Source organism: Canis aureus, chromosome 4 (assembly GCF_053574225.1).
Source record: "Canis aureus isolate CA01 chromosome 4, VMU_Caureus_v.1.0, whole genome shotgun sequence".
Lineage (NCBI taxonomy): Eukaryota > Metazoa > Chordata > Mammalia > Carnivora > Canidae > Canis > Canis aureus.
The window spans coordinates 29,407,067-29,427,027 of NC_135614.1; the positions used below are offsets into that span (position 1 = coordinate 29,407,067).

The window sequence follows — 19,961 nt, forward strand, 5'->3', positions numbered from 1 at the left end:
GGCTGCACCTGGTCAACCCCAAATGAATGAACAGTAGCCTAAACCAGGTGGCTGTCAGGTGCCCCACATCTCTGAGGAGGGCTCTACATTTTGAGTTTTTAAGTAGTTACAGCTAGAGGGGAACTTGGGGCCACTTGGTTCATCCCTGCCAGCTTACAGGGGAGGGGAGAAGCTGCAGTCCCCAAGCAGTGGGTCCAAGGCCGCTGGAGGCCTAGGGCTGGGGGGCAGGGGGATGGGGGGGCCTCTCGCATTGTCTGAAGGCCCGGGCCTGTACAGAGACGAAGAAATGCGGACCCGCCCTGAATGTTCACATTCACCAAGCGGAGCGGTCCTGGCCTCATGCTGCATTGGGTCCCGGGCCCTCCCCGCCCCCATGCGTCCCCAGCCCCGGGCTCCTGGTGCCTCTGCAGGATGAAGGTGGCACTCAGGCCTTGGGAGGCTCTGGCCCGACACCCCCGCCAGGCTGGCCGGGCTCTGGGAGGCCTGCGCCTCCGCCACCTTCGCTCCCTGGTAGCCCCCCGGGCCTCCGGGTGGGGAGCACACCTGTCCTCTGGAAGGGAGGTTGAAGCACAGGGGCCACCGCCAGAGCTTATTTATCATGCAGCCTGGGGGACCCCGGCAGGCCAGAGCAGCACAGAGGGGAAGAGGCCCAAACACCAGTGCGCAGAGGGGAGACGTACTGGCAGTCGGGTGGCCTGACTCAGGAGGAGGATGAGAGAAGCAGATGGGAAGGCTGGCCAAGGCTGCCAAGGCCTCCAGGGGCCCCCAGGGGCCTCCAGGGCCTCTAGGGGCCTCCAGGGGCCACCAGAGCCTCCAGCAGAGGATGCATTGGAGACTGGCATCACATGGGCTTCGGGGCAGGCCAGCAGGACTTCAATATGGGGCCTCCCTAAGCCAGGTGCGGGACCCCCCTCAGGAACCACCATTCTTCTCAGAGGCACGTTTCCCGAATCTGCAGGCGAGGGCTACAAACACTTGTCTTGCTGTGTTTTGCAACAATTACATGAAATGCCGGTTGCGGGGCACTCGACGCGGTGCTCAGAATAGAATCTATTCTTAAAAGCGATCCACTAATAATAGGGAACCAAGGCTGGAGAATGATCACTTTTTAAAAAACACAAATTAAGACAGATTCGAGTTTATTCCTCCAAGAACATCCCTCTTGGTTCTTAATCACATTCTTAAGCGGAAGAGAAAGGAGCAGAGTGGCTACCAGCAGAGGAGCGAATGGCCCACGGCTCCCCCTCCATTATGTCTACACTGCAGCCCGTGCAGAGACCCTGTAGAAATGACATCAAAAGCAGTGGAGATCTCAGGGATTAAATGCTCTCGCCAACTGCTTGGGAGATGCATTCACTGCTCTGCCCTCCTTTGGTGCACAAGCTCATTTTCTGCTCGCAACACTCCTGCTAGAGGGTGCGATTAGTCTCCTATCTTAGAGATGCGGAAGGCAGGACACCCAAGGTCACACTGCTTCTAAGTAGCAAAACCGAGATTGTAGCGGGGCGGCCTGGCCCCCCACCTCTCCTCCCAGCCACTAGACAAAAGCTGCCTCTCTAAGGTGGGCGCTAGGCTCAGCCCCAATTCTCAGACGAGAGAAGACAGGTGAAGTCGCTTTTGCAAGGCCACCCAGGTAGTCACTGGCAGAGCAGGACAGTCACCGTCATGAGCTGGGATTCTTAATCCCTGGAGCGTTCTCTTCAATTCAACGTGGAACCCGGAAAGTGAAGGCCGCCCCCTCCCCTCCAGTAGCTGGAACTGTGCACTGCATACGCCCAGCCGTCGGCGGCCCCACTCCCCACGTGCGGCGGGAGCTGATCTGTGGTGAGAGGCCTTGAGACCATCACACAGGGACAATCGAAGGGGTGACTCTGCCAGCAGATTCCAGTCATTTCTGCAACCTGACAGGACTCTTCCCTTTCAAAGATCTGCTTGTTCAAAGTCAGGATTTTATTCCACAAGCCAAGAAAGTGCCCCCGCCCCGGGTCCCCAAGTTGTGCCAAGTTGGTATCAGTCACTTGTAACCCAAATGGGCTCTTGCCTGGAAGGCAACATGCAGAAACGAGAAGCTGAAACCAAAAGGCAAGAGGGCCAGGCCCACGTACAGTGGCAAAGAGACGCCGAGAGGGGCAGAAAGAGCAGCAGGGGCACGAGGCCAGCCTGCCAGCGCCGCAGCACCGGGTGGCTTCTGAGCTTGGTTCTCTCCCCCGGGCTGCCCCAAAACCGCCGAGGGAACCACGTGAACTGGCACTTTTGAACATTTCCTCTCCCAAATGCACGTGAGTGTCCCGGCCCCCGGAATTCCTCGTGTAGACACTCACGTGTGCCCCTTGGAAAGGGTTCACTTCCAATCAACGTGCATCCAACTAGGATGAAGTCCCCGTCCTTCAGAGCCCCTGCAGACGCTCCCAGGATGCTTGTCCAGCCCGCCCCCTGCCCACCCCCAGTGCACCACCCTAGCAGGGCGCTTCTGGAAAGGCAGATGGCATTCCCTCAGGAAGCCTGGTAAGCCTCAGAGCTGCTGGTGAGTCAGCGGGGTCTGCGCAGAAGCATCTGGCCCCAGGAGCCAAGATTAAGCCCTTCTCCATCTAATTGCACACAACCCCACAGGCCGCACCCCATGCCGGCCGCCCCAAGGCTGCTGTTAGTCACGTGTGCACTTTAATTTAGCTACACGATGGGGGGGGGGGGGGAGATGAGCTAAGAGCACAAAAGAATCCTTCTGTTAGAGAGAAAAAAAATGGGGTCTAGGGAGGTGACATGACTTCCCTGAGGTCACTCAGCCAATCAACCAAGAAGCTCTCCCTGGGGACCCGTTTCCTGGCTCTTGTTCTAATCCTGCTCCGGCCAGAACTCCAAGTCATTCCGGGATCGGAATCTGGTCACATTCCTCACCTTCCTTTTTCTCCCAAGCTCTAATTTTGCTGTCTCTCAGAGCTCAAACTCAGGGAGATCTGGTGTCAGCCCATCAGTCAGTCATGCATGGACCCTCGTTCAAAGTGTGCCGGCTGGAAGAGACCTTACAGGTCATCTGTCCAAATCCTTCCTATCCGGGGTCAGCTGGGCCCTTTGGTTCTAAGAAACAAGAAATTGACTCTAGCGAACTAAAGGGGAAAAAAGGTTTTAAATTTTTACGAGTTTGAGGAAGTTGGGAAGCCCATAAAATTGAAGAAAAGCTAAAGACTTGGGCCCATGATAGGACAGACTCCAGGGATCTTCGGAGCAGGAAACCCTGGGCAGTCTCTTGAGGGCCACCCCTTCAGCCTTCTTAATCACCTCCCTGCCCCCAGCAGACAATTAGGTGCTGGTTCTTTTCAAAGTTTTGGGGGAATCGACAGTCAGACTCTCAGATGGTGCTGGGACCCACCTTTGGCATCAGAATCACCTGGAGCGTTTCCTAAAATGCAGATTGTTGGGTCCCGTGCCCAGAGTTTCTGATTCTGAGTTGGGAGTCTGGGCTTTTGCAGGCAACGCTGGTGTTGCTGGGTGTGGGGACCACACTTTGAGAGCAAACCTCTGTAGCTGGGGATCCTGGGGAACCTTGAGAAACGGTCGCACCGAGGCAGTAGTCAATGGACTCAGCAAATTCCACAGGGCTGCACTCATTAGGATTTCCCAGACGAAACCAGAATGCTAGGACTACAGGGGGAATGGGTGTTAGTGAGGCAGGAGAAAACAGATGGGAACTATTAAACACAGAAGGTTCCCAGGCTTCCCTGGGTCCAGTGAAATAACCCCTGGTTACTTCTGCTGCTCTCCACAAGGTGTGCGAACAACAACCCTCCTTATAATCTTGAAGGACAACAAGCTCTGTTGGGCAGGCAACATGGTTTTTGCAAGCCTGGTACCTGATCAGCCCAGTGCTTTTACTGGCAATATAGCAGCAAAAAAAAGAAAGAAAAAAAAAGGCAAACAAGGTTCCGACTCTCATGCAGCTTTCCTGGGGAATCAAAATGAAACAGTTCTACTGAAAAAGCCTCTGCAGCATGCAACATGTTATCAACATCACCTCCTTTATTCCAGTTAGCATGCTTCTATTAATGCAACCTGAGAGGACATTAAGTTTCTCAGCAGCCACATCCTACTATTGACTTAGTGTCATTATTCAAAATTATTTAGTGAGCATGTATAGTGCCCCCCAGCCCTCTGCTGGATATCACAGGGGTGCAAGAGAAGCAAGAGGCCAGCCTCAGCCCCTTGGCAGCTACCAGCAGTCTCAATGAAAGGCTGGTTAGCTTGCAACTGGACAAGATGTCCAGATCTCCAATTAGACACCCAAAGAGTTGGGATGCCTGGGTGACTCAGTGGTTAAGCATCTGCCATCCTGCTCAGGGTGTGATGCTGGAGTCCTGGTGATCGAGTCCCACATTGGGCTCCCTGCGTGGAGCCTGCTTCTCCCTCTGCCTGTGTCTCTGTTTCTCTCTCTGTGTGTGTCTCTCATGAATAAATAAAATCTTTAAAAAAAAAAAAGACACCCAAAGAGTCATCATTACCGATCCCATTAGGAGCACTTGGATCTTCTGCATCAGTGTAACCACATTGGGAGGCAGGACACACAGGCTGAACAACCTGGCACGATATCTCTGGGCAGTACACAGCCTGGTGCCCTCTTTGAGCCTCCCCGTCGACTGACGCAGATGGGGGGGTCCCCCGCCACTCCCTTAAAGGGGTTTATGAATGGTCAGCTCTAAATCAGGAGCAGGGAGAGAGGTGAAGCCTCGAACAATCCTGAGCTGGAAGGGTCTTTACTGGTCACCTCAGTCCAACCATCTCTTATAGCGAAAGACCCTGAACCCCAAGAGGTAAAAGGTTTGCCTAAGTTCACACAATCGGTAGGGGACAGTCGGGATCCAGAACCCAGGCCCTTCTCTGCCCTATAACCCAGTCCCCTGCCCACCGCACCACCAGAAACAGGTGGATGAGGCAAGGGAGGGAGAGCAGAGGACATGTATGGCTCTGGAACTAGAGCAACCAGGACACACTAGCAGCAAAAGTGCCCGAAAACGGAATATAAATAATAGTGAAAGGGAATAAAGGGGAAAGGAGAAAAATGAGTGGGAAATATCAGAAAGGGAGACAGAACATGGAAGACTCCTAATTTTGGGAACTGAACTAGGGGTGGTGGAAGGGGAGGACGGTGGGGGGTGGGGGTGACTGGGTGGCGGGCACTGAGGGGGGCACTTAACGGGATGAGCACTGGGTGTTATTCTGTACGTTGGCAAATTGAACACCAATAAAAAATAAATTTATTATTAAAAAAATAAGAAGGAAAAACATTGCCAGAATGCTTGGTATTCAAATGGGAAATAAAATGCGTGTGAAATCAAAAAAAAAAAAAAAGTGCTCGAAAACGCCCTGCACACATCTAGTGTTACACCAGCGGCGAGATGTGGGCAGCGTGGCGGGGAGAAGCTTCGGTGCCTCCAATGGAAGAGGCAGGGCTGCACCCCAGAAACCGTGGGCTCGCGGGACTCCAGAGCTCAGAAAGCTTCTTGTTTCCAAACGTGCGATGACAACCAAGGAAAGGGGACAGAGGAGCTAATCCTCCGGAGACGGGGCACGGGGGCCAAATGCATTAAGGTGGTCTGTGGGTTACAGGGTCCTGATTCAAAGACTCTGAGAGCAAAGGTGGCTGGGGACCGGGGAGGGGGGGGCCTCCTCCCACAGCCAGAGCTCGGCAGATCCCTGTGGAGGTGGGGGGGGCATGTGGGGGGGGTGAGAGGATGACCCCCCTAGCACCTGATTTCATGGTGGTGTTCCCAGAAGAGGAGCTTTGTGGGGACTGGCCCCTCACTTGACACCGCCTGGGAGGGCTGCTTTCTTACCCCATTATTGCCGCAGAGGCTGAGGAGGCCGACCTAGGCCACAAGCTCCTGCAGCTCAGCTGAGGGGGGGGGGGGCAGGTGCTCCGCGGGCTCCCCGCAGCCCCGCAGCCCCCACCCCCCCCACCCCCCCCACCCCCCCCACCCCAGGGCTCTGACTTCTGAGCTGCCCCTCGGGCCGCCTAAGCTTTCCAGCTGGAACTGTTTCTCACGGATACCCACACAAAATAATAAATTCTGGCAATAATCTTTTTTTTCTTCTGTTGATTAGAGAGCTACTACGTGTAGCCAAACTGCGGTGTTTTAGGCTTCTTATAGGACAGAGAACTGGCACACCGGTGCGGCGTGTAAGGGCCTGCTGTTCCCTTCCTGCGCGTGTCTAACTTCCCACGATGCACTGAGGGGCTGCGCCTGACCCTCAATCCAGGGAGAGGCCGCCTCCTTATCTTAACTGATCCCCCAGGACCCCGACACTTCCTAGCCCGGTGCCAGGCTGGTCACCAAGGGGACACCCCTGGTCACATCTGATCTCTGCCGTCAGTGAATTCGGTCTCCCGGAGGGGCTGAGGGCCAAGGATGGTGAGACGTGGTGCGTGGTCCAGCGGGAGGCCTCGATGCCAAGAGCCTGGCCCTTGGGAGCAGGACGGCGAGGGGCTCAGCCACGCACGGAGGTCTGCGCGGCGCCAGCAGGCTGGGCGGGCTCGCGGGACGGGGGGGCCGGCGGGCTCCCTGCGGGTGCGTTGTAGGAAGAGCAGGCTTCGGGCCCGTGCAAGGGCTGGGGCTGCAGGGGGAAGGCCCAGGAGGAGGGCGCCACGTGCAAGGGCGGGGGCTGCAGGGGGAAGGCCCAGGAGGAGGGCGCCGCGTGCAAGGGCGGGGGCTGCAGGGGGAAGGCCCAGGAGGAGGGCGCCGCGTGCAAGGGCGGGGGCTGCAGGGGGAAGGCCCAGGAGGAGGGCGCCGCGTGCAAGGGCGGGGCTGCAGGGGGAAGGCCCAGGAGGAGGGCGCCGCGTGCAAGGGCGGGGGCTGCAGGGGGAAGGCCCAGGAGGAGGGCGCCGCGTGCAAGGGCGGGGGCTGCAGGGGGAAGGCCCAGGAGGAGGGCGCCGCGTGCAAGGGCGGGGGCTGCAGGGGGAAGGCCCAGGAGGAGGGCGCCGCGTGCAAGGGCGGGGGCTGCAGGGGGAAGGCCCAGGAGGAGGGCGCCGCGTGCAAGGGCGGGGCTGCAGGGGGAAGGCCCAGGAGGAGGGCGCCGCGTGCAAGGGCGGGGCTGCAGGGGGAAGGCCCAGGAGGAGGGCGCCGCGTGCAAGGGCGGGGGCTGCAGGGGGAAGGCCCAGGAGGAGGGCGCCGCGTGCAAGGGCGGGGGCTGCAGGGGGAAGGCCCAGGAGGAGGGCGCCGCGTGCAAGGGCGGGGGCTGCAGGGGGAAGGCCCAGGAGGAGGGCGCCGCGTGCAAGGGCGGGGCTGCAGGGGGAAGGCCCAGGAGGAGGGCGCCGCGTGCAAGGGCGGGGCTGCAGGGGGAAGGCCCAGGAGGAGGGCGCCGCGTGCAAGGGCGGGGCTGCAGGGGGAAGGCCCAGGAGGAGGGCGCCGCGTGCAAGGGCGGGGGCTGCAGGGGGAAGGCCCAGGAGGAGGGCGGCCCGTTCCGAGAGGACGCGCAGCCCTCGCAGAAGGCGCGACGGGCGCTAGACCAAGGCAGGGCCCGGGGCGGGAGCGGGAGGGGATGCGCACCTCCTGCGGGGCTCGGGTAGGCTGCAGGCTCCTGCGCCGTGAAGACAGCCCGGGCTGTGGCCCTGCGCCTCCCCGAGCAGCCACGCAGACGGGGGGTGCGGATCAGGTCCCCCGCGGCGTCCAGGAGAGGCGAGTCAGAGCGGGCTCTGGGGCACGTGGCCGCGTCCCGGGAAAGCAGGTGCCTCACCGCAGCCACTGCCGCTCGGCCCGCGCCACCCCTCCCGGGCGCTCCCCGGCTGCCGCGTCGCCCTGCGCAGTCCCCGCCGCCCCGGGCCCGCCTCCCCCGGCTCCGCCTCCGCTGCCATGACAAGATGCCGCCACAAGGTGTCGCTACAGAGCGGCAATCCCGCCAGGTTGGCCGGTTGCCTGGGCGCGGGGGTGCCTTCCCGGGCGGGGCGGGAGCGGGGGGGTCCTACCCTGGAGCTCCAGCCCCGAGGCTGGGCTTCTTCTGTGGTTCCCGCCTCGTGCTGACCTGTTGTTCCTCTAATCACGCTGGGTGCGGAGGACTCTGAATCCAACAGGGCTTCTGGAACGTTAGGGGTGCAGCACCACCAACCCAGGCGCACCCCCTACACGCACACCTTTCCGTTCCGGTGACGCTTTCCTACCAGAGTGCCATGGGCAGGGCCGTGCCAGCTGAGCTCCCCAGGTCCCCTTCACCTGCTGATTCAGGAGGGAATGAACTGGTGGTCCCAGTGCCTTTACACACACCAGACCCCTTGGGCAACTTGTGCAAACTGGCTCACCCCCTCCGAGACCCAGCACTAAATGAGAGCAGCAGCATTTTCTACATACCCCGCCCCAAGTCTGTTACCGATGCATAGCTAGCAGGGCCCCCGCTGACTGCTGTCTGAGCAAAAGCCTACTCCAGAACACACAGTTCTGTTGACACCTAGAAATGCTAGAAGCTTCTTTCTCTAACTATGTCTGACAAGGCTATTATTACCTACTTTATGGCCATTGGGAGCCCTCTTGTATACCAAGTGAGAGCTTCCTGCAACAGACATTAGGGCCGGCCAAGGGGCCACCAGCCTTACAGAGTGTCATGAAAGTGTCTTTGTGGACTTACTGCAGAAGGTTGACGAAGGCGGCTTTCTGTCCCAGGCAGAGAGAATCAGAAAGAAACACAAACCTCTTCATAAAACAGGGTCCCATACCAAACCGCAGCAAGAAGAGGAGAATGCTGCAGAAAATCACATGTACCTGGAAGTGGGACCATGATTAGTGCACCCAGATTTAGCAAATAAATGGACAAGATATTCAGCTAAATTAAATTTGGATTTCAGACTGTAAAAACAGGGGTAGTTTTTTTAGAATAAGCATATCCCTTGCAATATCTGGGACATACAGTCAATAACCATACAGTTACTGGTTATTTATCTGAAATACAAATTTAACTAAGCATCCTGTAGCTTATCCGTCAACCCTAGTTCTGAAGTAAAACCACGATCAGGAGCAAACCCACCTTTCCTAAGCAGGCAAAGATCAAAGGCATTTTAAGAGGTCAAGAGTTAAAATTCACTTGTTTACTAAACACAGACTTAGATGGTCTTTTATTTTTAAGCAGTGGTCCGTAAGTCTGACTTTGCACTGGAACTTGCTGAGGAATTACAAACACAGATCTATAGATGCCCATTGGTGTTCCTGGGGATTCATATTAAACTGTTTCAAAGGCGTTCTAATATGTAACAGAGGGGTTAAGGACCACTGTCTTATTTATTTATTATTTTTTAAAGAATTTATTTATTTATTTATGAGAGACAGAGAGAGAGGCAGAGACACAGACGGACGGAGAAGCAGGCTCCTCCCAGGGAGCCCCATACGAGACTTGATCCTAGAACTCGGGGATCATGCCCTGAGCCAAAGGCAGATGCTCAACCACTGAGCCACCCACTGTCTGAGAGCAAAAAGTTGTCTGTACCTGCCTATTCAGCAGAAAACTTTTCTCAAGTGGTCAAGGAGGTAAGAGTGATGCACTTTCTCTGCACCACTTACTCATAACTCACGGTGAGTTTACAGTGACAACAGCTCTCAGTGTGCTGAGGAGAAACTGGCAAAAGATGGATTAGCTGTGGGTAATTCTTGTTGCTATCAAAATAACATTTCTAGTCATCCTGTCCAAGTAATTCTATGCTAGAGAATAAACCTAAGGGAAATACTCAAAAGTCAAGAAAAATAGTTATATGAGGAGATGCTAATCATACTATTAAAATGAGGATAATGATAATTTTTATAAAACTCCAAAAGTAGGAAATGGCTAAATTAATTTTGATATACTCATGTTAGGATATGACAAAGCCAGTAAAACCATTTTTCCCCACAGAATATTATTAGTGAAAATACTGGCAATATGATTTTAAGAAACAGAAGCAGGATATTAAAATGTAAATGCATTAGAATTCATATACTAATTCTATTTAAAAGGGAAAAAGAAGAGTGAAATGAAACACATCCTCACAGTAAAAGGTATTTATATCTGGTGGTACTCCAAGGGCAGATATTTCTTCATTTTTATTTTTCTGCTTGAGCTTTCAAAATTCAATGCAATGAGCAGGTTTAACGTTTATAACTAGGGAAGTCAGGGACACCTGGGGGCCCAGCGGTTGAACGTCTGCCTTTGCCCCAGGGCATGATCCTGGAGTCCTGGATCGAATTCCACATGGGTCTCCCTGCATGGAGCCTGCTTGTCTCTCTGCCTATGTCTCTGCCTGTCTCTCTGTGTCTCTCATGAATAAATAAATAAATCTGAAAAAAAGCAAAAACACCCCAAAAAACTAGGGAAGTCAGCGTTTCTTTGATTAAATAAAAATATTTATTTTAAATGTCAAGTGTTAAAACTTAATCCTCCTAATAGCAGACTAAGTGATTCAGACCAAACTCTTAGCAATATAGCTAAAAAGGTGAACAAAATATTTTTAAAATCTTTTTAAAAGCATTACAGAGCTCAAAAGATAATTGAAAAAAAAAAAAAAATGACCTGGCTAAAATCCCAGAAAGGCCTGGAAACTGGAGAGGCTAATGAGATACTTTGGACTCTACCACCTGAAGCAAAGCTGCAATTTGGGACTTTTGGTGGCCTTGAGGGGCCATGGGAGGAAATGTCAGAGTCCAGAGTTCTCAAAGTACAGGGCCAAATAAAAAAAAACTTCTGGCTTTGGGCTGTGGCCTCCCAAAGCCATACACCATAGGTAAGAGTCAGCAAAAATAAACTAGCCCTCACACAGATGAAAATCTATCTTCAGATTATTTGGGTTTCTGAGAAAGTAACAAAGCCTGAACTTGGGATGAAGAGACCCTGGATTGGTCATGCTCTTAGACCCCTGGCTAAAGCAATAGAAAACCCACTCTCAGAAGAAGATGAGAATACGTCCTAGGCAATAGTTTTCCCACCACAATGCCTAACATACAGTCAGAGATAATCAGGCATATGTGACGATAATACTATGAGGCCTGTAGGGATTTAAAATAATGGAACTGTCAGCAGAGACTATAAAATGTATATGTTTACTATTTAAAATAAGTCAATAAATGAAGTTTTACTAGTTATTTTATCTCAAGGAGATAAACTATTTGGGTAGAAAACTAGAAACTATAAAAAGTGACGAATATGAAAAAAAGTGACGAATATGTAAAGGAACAGAGTCATTTTTAAAAGGGCAAATTAGAATAATATGAAAATTAAGAGTAAGATTTTTCCTGCCCTTTCTATCTTTTTAAAAAAGATTTTTGAGCAGCCCCGGTGGTGCAGAGGTTTAGCGCCGCCTGCAGCCTAGGGCGTGCTTCTCCCTCTGCCTCTCTCTCTCTCTCTCTCTCTCTCTCTGTCTCTATGAATAAATAAATTTAAAAATCTTTTTAAAAAAATTTTAAAAATGAATGTTTAAAAAAAAGATTTCTAAAATTTATGTATGTATGTATTTATTTATTTAAGAGAGAGATAGAGCATGAGTGGGTAAAGGAGTAGAGGGCAGGGGACAAGTGGACTCCACGTTGAGCATGGAGCCTTATGCAGGGTTCCATCCCACAACCCAGAGATCATGACCTGAGCCAAAATCAGGGGTCAGATGCTCAAGCAACTGAGCCACCCAGGTGCACTTTCCTTTTTATCTTTTTACCAGTTTTACTGAAGTATAATTTATATACAATAAAATCCATTCATTCACTGTATACACTCTGGTGACCTATACTTGTGCAACCACCACTGCAACAGAAAAAAAAAAATTAACAGCAACAAAAAACAATTAAATGAATGGCTCAATGGTAGATTACAAGGGCTGAAGAGAGAATTCATGAACAAAAATGTAGGTCAGAGGAAACCACGCAGAGAATAGTCAAGACAAGGGGATGAAAAATAAAGCAGGAAATCTAAGTGGTAAGTTTTAAATACCTCTAGTTACGTCTATTATCCTGACTAAAATCATAAATTTCTGGGATGAGGCCGATTATAACTTACACAAGTAACTATATCGGTTCCCTATTCCTGACTTCTTCTGCCTTCAGAGTCACGCAGTGAGAGCTATGGGTTAGAGCCGCATGAGCAAAGCGTTTTTTGCACTGCAGGAGAGACACCCGGAAGTTAGAAACCTGGCAGTGTACATAGGTTACACAATGCCCAGCTAGCACCCTCTCTTCCTAAGAGGATGTTAGGTGGGGGGGAACATTCACTGGAGTCATTTACTGTCCTTTGGAATGTAAACAAATGGTTCCAGGATTCCAAATTTTATCCCCCTCTGAAATGTAAAGGATTATCTAAGAAGTATAACAGGGAAGAATGCAAGAGTCTGGCTCTGAGAGGCGGGGAGCTCAGAGAAGCTACGTTTTGTTAGCCTTTGAATGGGAGCAGATGGCCTCCGTTCTAACACTCTTCACCTCAGGTATCAACCTTTGCTCAGAGAGTCCCAGGTGTGCAGAGACATGGAGACATTCACTGGATCCCTGGATGGCTCAGTGGTTTAATGCCTGCCTTCCACCCAGGGCATGATCCTGGAGACGTGGGATTGAGACCCACGTCAGGCTCCTGCTTGGAGCCTGCTTCTCCCTCTGCCTGTGTCTCTGCCTCTCTCTCTGTTTCTCTCATGAATAAATAAATAAAGTCTTAAAAAAAAAAAAAAGAGAAAGAAATAGACATAGAGGATACCATGAGAAGGTCTGACCCATATGTTTTTTGGGGGGTATCCCAAAAGCAGAAAGAGAAGGAGGGACAGAGGAATGTGTGAAGAAATGGTCACTGAGAAGTGTCCAGAATGCAAGATGCTGCGAGGGTCTGGATGTGCCCCGCCCCCAACAAATTCATATGTTGTAATCCTAACCCTCAAAAATTGTGATATCAGGATGTGAGGCCTTTGGGAGGTGCCTGATCCAGGAAGATAGAACCTTCCTGAATGGGAGTCATGCCTTTTAAAGAGGCAGAGGGACCCCCCCAGCCCCACCCACTGTGTAATGACTCAGCCAGAAGGCACCAGCTGTCAACCAGGGAGAGGGCCCTGACCCCATCATGTTGGGCCATGATCCTTGGACTTCCAGCCTCTAGGACTAGAAATCTACTCAGTAGGTGGTATTTAGTTATAGCAGCCTACGTAGACTAAGACTAAGATACCAGAATGCATGGTTGAGAAGCCAAAGAGATCCCAGGGAGAAAGTTTTAAAAAGAAATCCAGGGCAGCCCGGGGGCTCAGCAGTTTAGCACCTGCCTTCGGCCTGGGGTGGGGGGGGTGAGGGGGGTAGGGGGGTGATCCTGGAGACCCAGGATCGAGTCCCACGTCAGGCTCCCTGCATGGAGTCTGCTTCTCCCTCTGCCTGTGTCTCTGACTCTCTCATAAATAAATAAAATCTTTAAAAAAAAAAAGAAATCCATGTTTATACATTTTATGGTGAAACTGCAGGAAACCAAGGACAAGGAAAAAACCTAAGAGAAATGTTTAGAGTGTACCAGTTAGGCTGACAGCTGAATTCTCAAAAACAAAAACAAAAACAAAAACAAAAAACAAAAAACAAAAAACAAAAACAAAAACAAACCAACAAACACAATGGAACCTGGGAGACAGCAGAATGACCATCTCCATGTGCTGAAAGAAGAGAACTCCCAACATAAAACTCCTTACCCAGGAAAAAAAAAGTGACCATCAGCATGAACTGAAACTGTAGTCAACGAACAAAACCTGAGAGCATCACCACCATATACCAGTATCGGTCCTTAGTACGGAGCAGAGCTCACCCCAACATGGGTAAGTCTAAATACCTGGTGGGTAAATTAAAACAATGATTACAGCTACACACACACACACACACACACACACACACCTTCCCATTTATTTTCCCTTTCTAGTGTTCTTTCCTACTAGATGCAGGCTACATCTGGTATCTTTCCCTTTAGCCTGAAGAACTTAGGATTTCTTGTCATGAAAGTCTACTAGAGTCAAGTTCTTTCAGCCTTTTTCTGTGGGCAAATGTAATTTATCTTTCATTCTTGAAGTAGGTATTTTGAATGACTTTTTTTTATTTCAGCATTTTTAATAATAAATTTATTTTTTATTGGTGTTCAATTTGCCAACATACAGAATAACACCCAGTGCTCATCCCATCAAGTGCCCGCCACCCAGTGCCCGCCACCCAGTCACTCCCACCCCCCATATTTCAGCATTTTGAAGAAGCCATGCCACTGTGTTCTACTTTCTACTGTTTTTGATGAGAAGTTAGCCCTCATTTTTTGTATTGTTTAACTTATGTGCCTTTTTTCTCTGGCTCTGCTTAAGACATTAAAGAGAATTTTGATTTTTGGTATTTTGACTACCTTGTCAAAGGTACGCCTTGGTATGGTTTTCTTTGTATTTATTCTGCTTGGGTTTTCCTGAGTTTCTAAGATCTGTGAATTGATACTTTTTGTTATTTCTTGAAAATCTCCAAGCATAATCCCTTCAGATATTCCCTGTGCCCCATTTTCTCTCTTCTCTTTTGTAGGGACTCCAGTATACATGTGTTATGGTGTTTGATATTGTGCTACAGTTCTCTGAAAGTCTGTTGTAATTTTATTTAAATTTTAATTTTTCCAAAAAAAATTTTTTTTAATTTTTCACAAGACACCTGGGTGGCTCAATGGTTGAGCATCTGCCTTGGGCTCAGGTCATAATCCCAGGGTCATGGGATCAAGTCCCGCATCAGGCTCCCTGCATGGAGCCTGCTTTTCCCTCTGCCTGTGTCTCTGCCTCTCTCTGTGTCTCTCATGAATAAATCAGTAAATGAATCTTAAATTTTATTTTTTCTTTCCTATGCATAAGTTTAGATCATTTTTTTAAAGATTTTATTTATTTATTTATTTATGAGAGACACACAGAGAGGCAGAGGGAGAAGCAGGCTCCAGGCAGGGAGCCTGATATGGGACTCGATCCTGGGACTGTAGGATCACACCCCAAGCCGAAGGCAGATGCTCAACTGCTAAGCCACCCAGGCGTCCCCTGGATAAATTCTATTAACCTATCTTTAAGTTCTGTTGTTAAATCCTTCAAATGGAATTTTCATATCAGTTCTAGAATTTTCATTTTATTCTTTTTTGAAATTTCAGATTCTCTGTTGCAATTTTGCACATTTTTACTTATTTTGCTCATATTTTCCACTAGACACTTTAACAGAGGTATACTTATCTTAAAATTTTTGTCTGCTAGTTCTGACATCTGGGTCATTTCTGGTTCTGTTTCTACTGGCCATTTTTTCCTCTTGATTATGGGTCACATTTTCCTGCTCTTTTACATGTCTTCTACCTTTAATTATGTGGGGTTCCTTTGGAAAGGACTGATGGGCAGGTGTACCTTAAGGGATCTCTGTCCTTCTTCCATGTCCCTGTTGCTGCTATGTACTCAGTGAAGACTCAGGTAGAAAAAAGTAACAAATGAGTGCAGCTAGGAAATCTCTCTTCACCCTTTACCTTCACCAGGCCAGAGCCATACTTTTGGTGAGGTCTTATAAATGAGGATTTGCAGGTGGGTGCCACTTTGCAGTTAGGTCTTTCGGAATTTTAATACATCATGACAGCTCATGCCAATTTCAACTAGTTCAACTAGTGTCTCATGCGACTCCAAAAATCCTGTATCTATAATAGGTTTGCTATTCCAATACCCTTATATGGAAGCAGACTCGCTCTCCTAAAAAGGGCTCTTTACACTCTGGAATTAGGTCATTTTAAATTCTTTGCATCCTCAGCTCTCTCACTAGTTTTTAACAACTATGATTTTGTAGCTTATTGAGCCTACCTTGTTACAGTGAGAGTAGTGGTCTCTTGCAAATTTCTATAGTCCATCTGGAAGTGGAAGTCCAAATGTTTTTCAAAAAGCTTATTAATTGAAAATATAGAAAAGGTGAGAAGAAGCCTCTTACATCTTAGCTAGGAGATTATCCATCTCCTCTCCATATCTGGAACCAAATAACACTAACTGGACTCAAGGAAAACACTTGGTCTGTATCCCTGCTGAGGAAGCCCAGGAAGGCTAGTAATGTATCCAATGCCTACTACAACAGAAGCATCTGCCTTTAAAAGGTCACCTGCTTTAAAATGGGATTTGGAGAAAATGAAGTAAAAGAAGAATTTACTCTGATTTTACCAAATGGGATTCCTGATATCATTTAAAATGCCCTTTATCCTCATTTCAATTTATTTCCACTTCTTAATCCATCTGGTCTAGCACCAAATTCAAAGCCAGTTTCTCTAACATACCTGCTGAGTCTGAAGAGATCCTTTATGCTTGGCAAAGAGTTTATGCAATTTCACATGAGGAAAAATAGAGAAGGGGGCTAACACAAGAGGCCCTTTGCAGCAACAATTCCTCTGAAGCAGGAGAGAGGATATAAGGCAAACAAAGGCAAAAATGAACTATTGGGACTTCATCAGGATATAAACGCTTTTGCACAGCAAAGCAAAACCAAAAGACAACCGAATGGGAGAAGATATTTGCAAATGACATATCAGATAAAGGGCTAGTATCCAAAATCTATAAAGAACTTCTCAAACTCAACACCCAAAAAACAAATAATCCAATCAAGAAATGGACAGAAGACATGAACAGACATTTCTCCAAAAAAGACATACAAATGGTGCTCACTTCGGCAGCACATATACTAAAATTGGAACGATACAGAGAAGATTAGCATGGCCCCTGCGCAAGGATGACATGCAAAAGACATACAAATGGCCAACAGACACATGAAAATTGCTTAACACTACCTGGCATCAGAGAAATACAATTCAAAACCACAATGAGATACCACCTCACACCAGTCAGAATGGCTAAAATTAACAAGTCAGGAGGGATGCCTGGGAGCTCAGCCATTGAGCATCTGCCTTCATTTCAGGGTGTGATCCCAAAATAGTTGGACCAAGTCCCACATCAGGCTTCTTGCAGGGAGCCTGCTTCTCCCTCTGCCTATGTCTCTGCCTCTCTGTGTGTGGGTCTTTCATGAATAAATAAAATCTTTTAAAAAAATAGTAAGGAAATGACAGATGTTGGCAAGGATGTGGAGAAAAAGGAATCCTTGTATAATGTTGGTGGGAATGCAAGCTGGTGCAACCACTCTGGAAAACAGAATGGAGGGTCCTCAAAAAGTTAAAAATAAGAGCTACCCTATGACCCAGGAATTGCACTACTGGGTATTTACTCCAAATATCATCATCCAAATCCAAATATTTGTATATTTACTCCAAATATAAAAATGCAGCACCCCAGAGTTATAGCAACAATGTCCACAATAGCCAAACTATGGAAAGAGCCCAGATGTCCATCAACAGATAAATGGATAAAGATGTGAGATACACACACACACACACACACACACACACACACACACACAATGGAATACTACTCAGCCATCAAAAAAAATGAAATCTTGGGCAGCCCAGGTGGCTCAGCAGTTTAGGACTGCCTTCAGCCCAGGGCCTGATCCTGGAGACCCGGGATCGAGTCCCATGTCGGGCTCCCTGCATGGAGCCTGCTTCTCCCTCTGCCTGTGTCTTTGCCTCTCTATCTGTGTGTTTCTCATGAATAAATAAATAAAATATTTTAAAAAATAAATAAAAAATAAATAAACTTCTGTATTAAGAAAGTAGAAAGAAAAGAGCAGCTTAGGGATGCCTGGGTGGCTCAGCGTTTGGGCGTCTGCCTTTGGCTCAGGGCATGATCCCAGAGTCCTGGGATCGGGTCCCATGTCAGGTTCCCAGCATGGAGCCATTTCTCCCTCTGCCTGTGTTTCTGCCTGTCTCTCATGAATAAATAAAATCTCCCAAAAGAAAAAAAGAGCAGCTTAAACCCAAAATACATGGAAGAGAAACGTGAAGGCAAGAATAGGAAAAATGAAATAGAAAATAGACAAACAGTGGAGAGAGATCAATTAAGCTAAAGGGTGTATTTTTTTTTAATGTAATAGATTTGATAAACTTCTAGAGTTATCAAGGAAAACCACAAATTAGTAATATCAGGAATTAAAGAGGAGACACAATTACAGGTCCTACAAACACTAAAATGATTAAGTAATAATATATGCAAAGGTATGCCAATATAGTCATCAACATAGTGAAATTACCTATTCCTTAAAAGAGTCAAATTACAAAAACTGGCATAAAAAGAGAAATCATTTAAATGATCCTATGTCTATGAAAGAAATTGAATTCATAATAATTTTTTTAAGAAACTCTTTTCACAAAATGCCAGACCAGATGGCTTCACTGGTGAAGTCCATCAGACATTTAAGGAGAAAATAGCACCAGTCTTACACAAAAACTTTCAAAAAAGAGGTGAGAGAATATCATTGTATAATGTCAACATTATCCTGATGAGAAAAAGTCATTATAATGCAATTACAGATGAAGATCTCTCATGACCACAAATCCTTAACAACAAAAAATCAGTAAATTGAACCCAGCAATATTAAAAAGGGTGATACATGCGACATGGTGGGATTTATCCCAGGAATGCATGGTTGCCTTAGCATTTGAAAACTCAATGTTGGGGATCTCTGGGTGGCTCAATGGGTTAGTGCCTGCCTTCAGCCCAGGGCCTGATCCTGGAGTCCGGGGATCCGGGCTCCTTGCATGGAGCCTGCTTCTCCCTCTGCTTCTCTCTCTCCCTGTGTCTCTCATGAATAAATAAATAAAATCTTAAAAAAAGAAAGAAGAAAGAAAGAAAGAAAGAAAGAAAGAAAGAAAGAAAGAAAGAAAGAAAGCTCAATGTAATCCACAACAATTAATAGCACAATTAAAAGAGACAAGTTATAAGCATCACAAAAGACATAGAAAACAACAACAAAATTAAACAACTGTTTATGATTTAAAAAAAAAAAAACCTCTCAGCAAAAACACTGAAATAGAAGAGGACTTTCTCAACCTAATAAAAAGTATCTATAAAAAAAAAAAAAAAAAAAAAAACAACCCTAGAGCTTCTGCATCTGAACAGAAAAATAAGCTGAAAGAGGAGAGAGTTGCCTAAAAAAGGAATAGGACATTTCCCAAAAAGGTAGTTCATGTACCAGAAGAAGTAAAAAAATCTCAGGAGCAGAGAGCCACTTATGATGCTAAATGCTCCAGTGAAGAGACAGAGTCTGCAGACAAAAGTACTTGGAAGGATCATAATAGAAGGAGCAAAAAAGAAGCAAGTGGCAATAAATTAATTTCTATTCTTAACCTATCAGACACACAGATATTGAAAAAAGAGCAAGGAGCAGGTGAAATGACTAGAATCTATCCAACCTAAAGCCTCGCTATCTACTCCTCTCGACCTTCCTCTGACTTAGAGAAAACGACGAAGAGCTTTTCAGCCAGACTATAATGACGGTGACAGTGAAAGTCACATTATCTGTAAAAAAAGAGAAAAATTCAGCAAAATGTCTAAGGACCTAAACAATGAAGGATGCAGAAGAGCCTGGACACAACAGCAGTCAAGCAAAGTGGTCCTAGTTGCCGTCCAGGTCAATATGACGGTCTTTCTAGAAGCCAAGCCCAAAGCCACAATGGCAGTGCCAGCTCAGCAGGAAGTCAGGACAGCAAGAAGAAATACAAGAAATGTTTTTTAAAAATAAATACATAGGAAGCATACAGGCATTGGCACAGAATTGGGGGCGGGGGAAGCCAGAAACACAAAAACAAGAAAAAGAGGCCAAAGAGCAAAGACAAGGAAGAAGAAAGATGACCAAAAAAAGAAATTTGTAGAACTTTGTATAAAAAGAGGGATTCTTTAAATTGACTTGTCATCAAGATGGGGGAACAGGGCTAGCTGAGGACAAAGCACGGCTGATATCCACAAACGACCCCCACCCAGGGTGGGAAACGTGTGACATTCCTCAGGAAGCTTCCAGTTGTCTTAATGTTAATACCTTGCTAGAGGGAAAAACTATCTTTACCATGAAGAAGGCAAGGTCTCCAGGATCTGTAGGTCCTCCTTAGCATATGAAAAC

At 48.0% G+C, this 19,961-nt stretch overlaps 1 long non-coding RNA gene and 1 other non-coding gene across 4 annotated transcripts in view; one reads left to right on the forward strand and one right to left on the reverse strand.

Annotated features, from left to right (window-relative positions):
• Positions 1-19,961, reverse strand: part of LOC144312416 (uncharacterized) — a 68,657-nt gene that overhangs the window by 28,100 nt on the left and 20,596 nt on the right. Inside the window, exons 3-4 of one of the 3 annotated variants that reach the window (XR_013377878.1) lie at positions 3,368-3,639; positions 1,178-3,075 (exon numbers count right to left, since the gene is read on the reverse strand). This is a non-coding gene — a long non-coding RNA (uncharacterized LOC144312416). Of the gene's footprint in view, positions 1-1,177; positions 3,640-19,961 lie in introns of all 3 variants that reach the window. The other 2 variants (XR_013377879.1, XR_013377877.1) reach the window with 2 other exon arrangements.
• On the forward strand, positions 16,614-16,720 carry LOC144313140 (U6 spliceosomal RNA). The gene has a single exon (XR_013378865.1). It is a non-coding gene; the product is annotated as a U6 spliceosomal RNA (small nuclear RNA).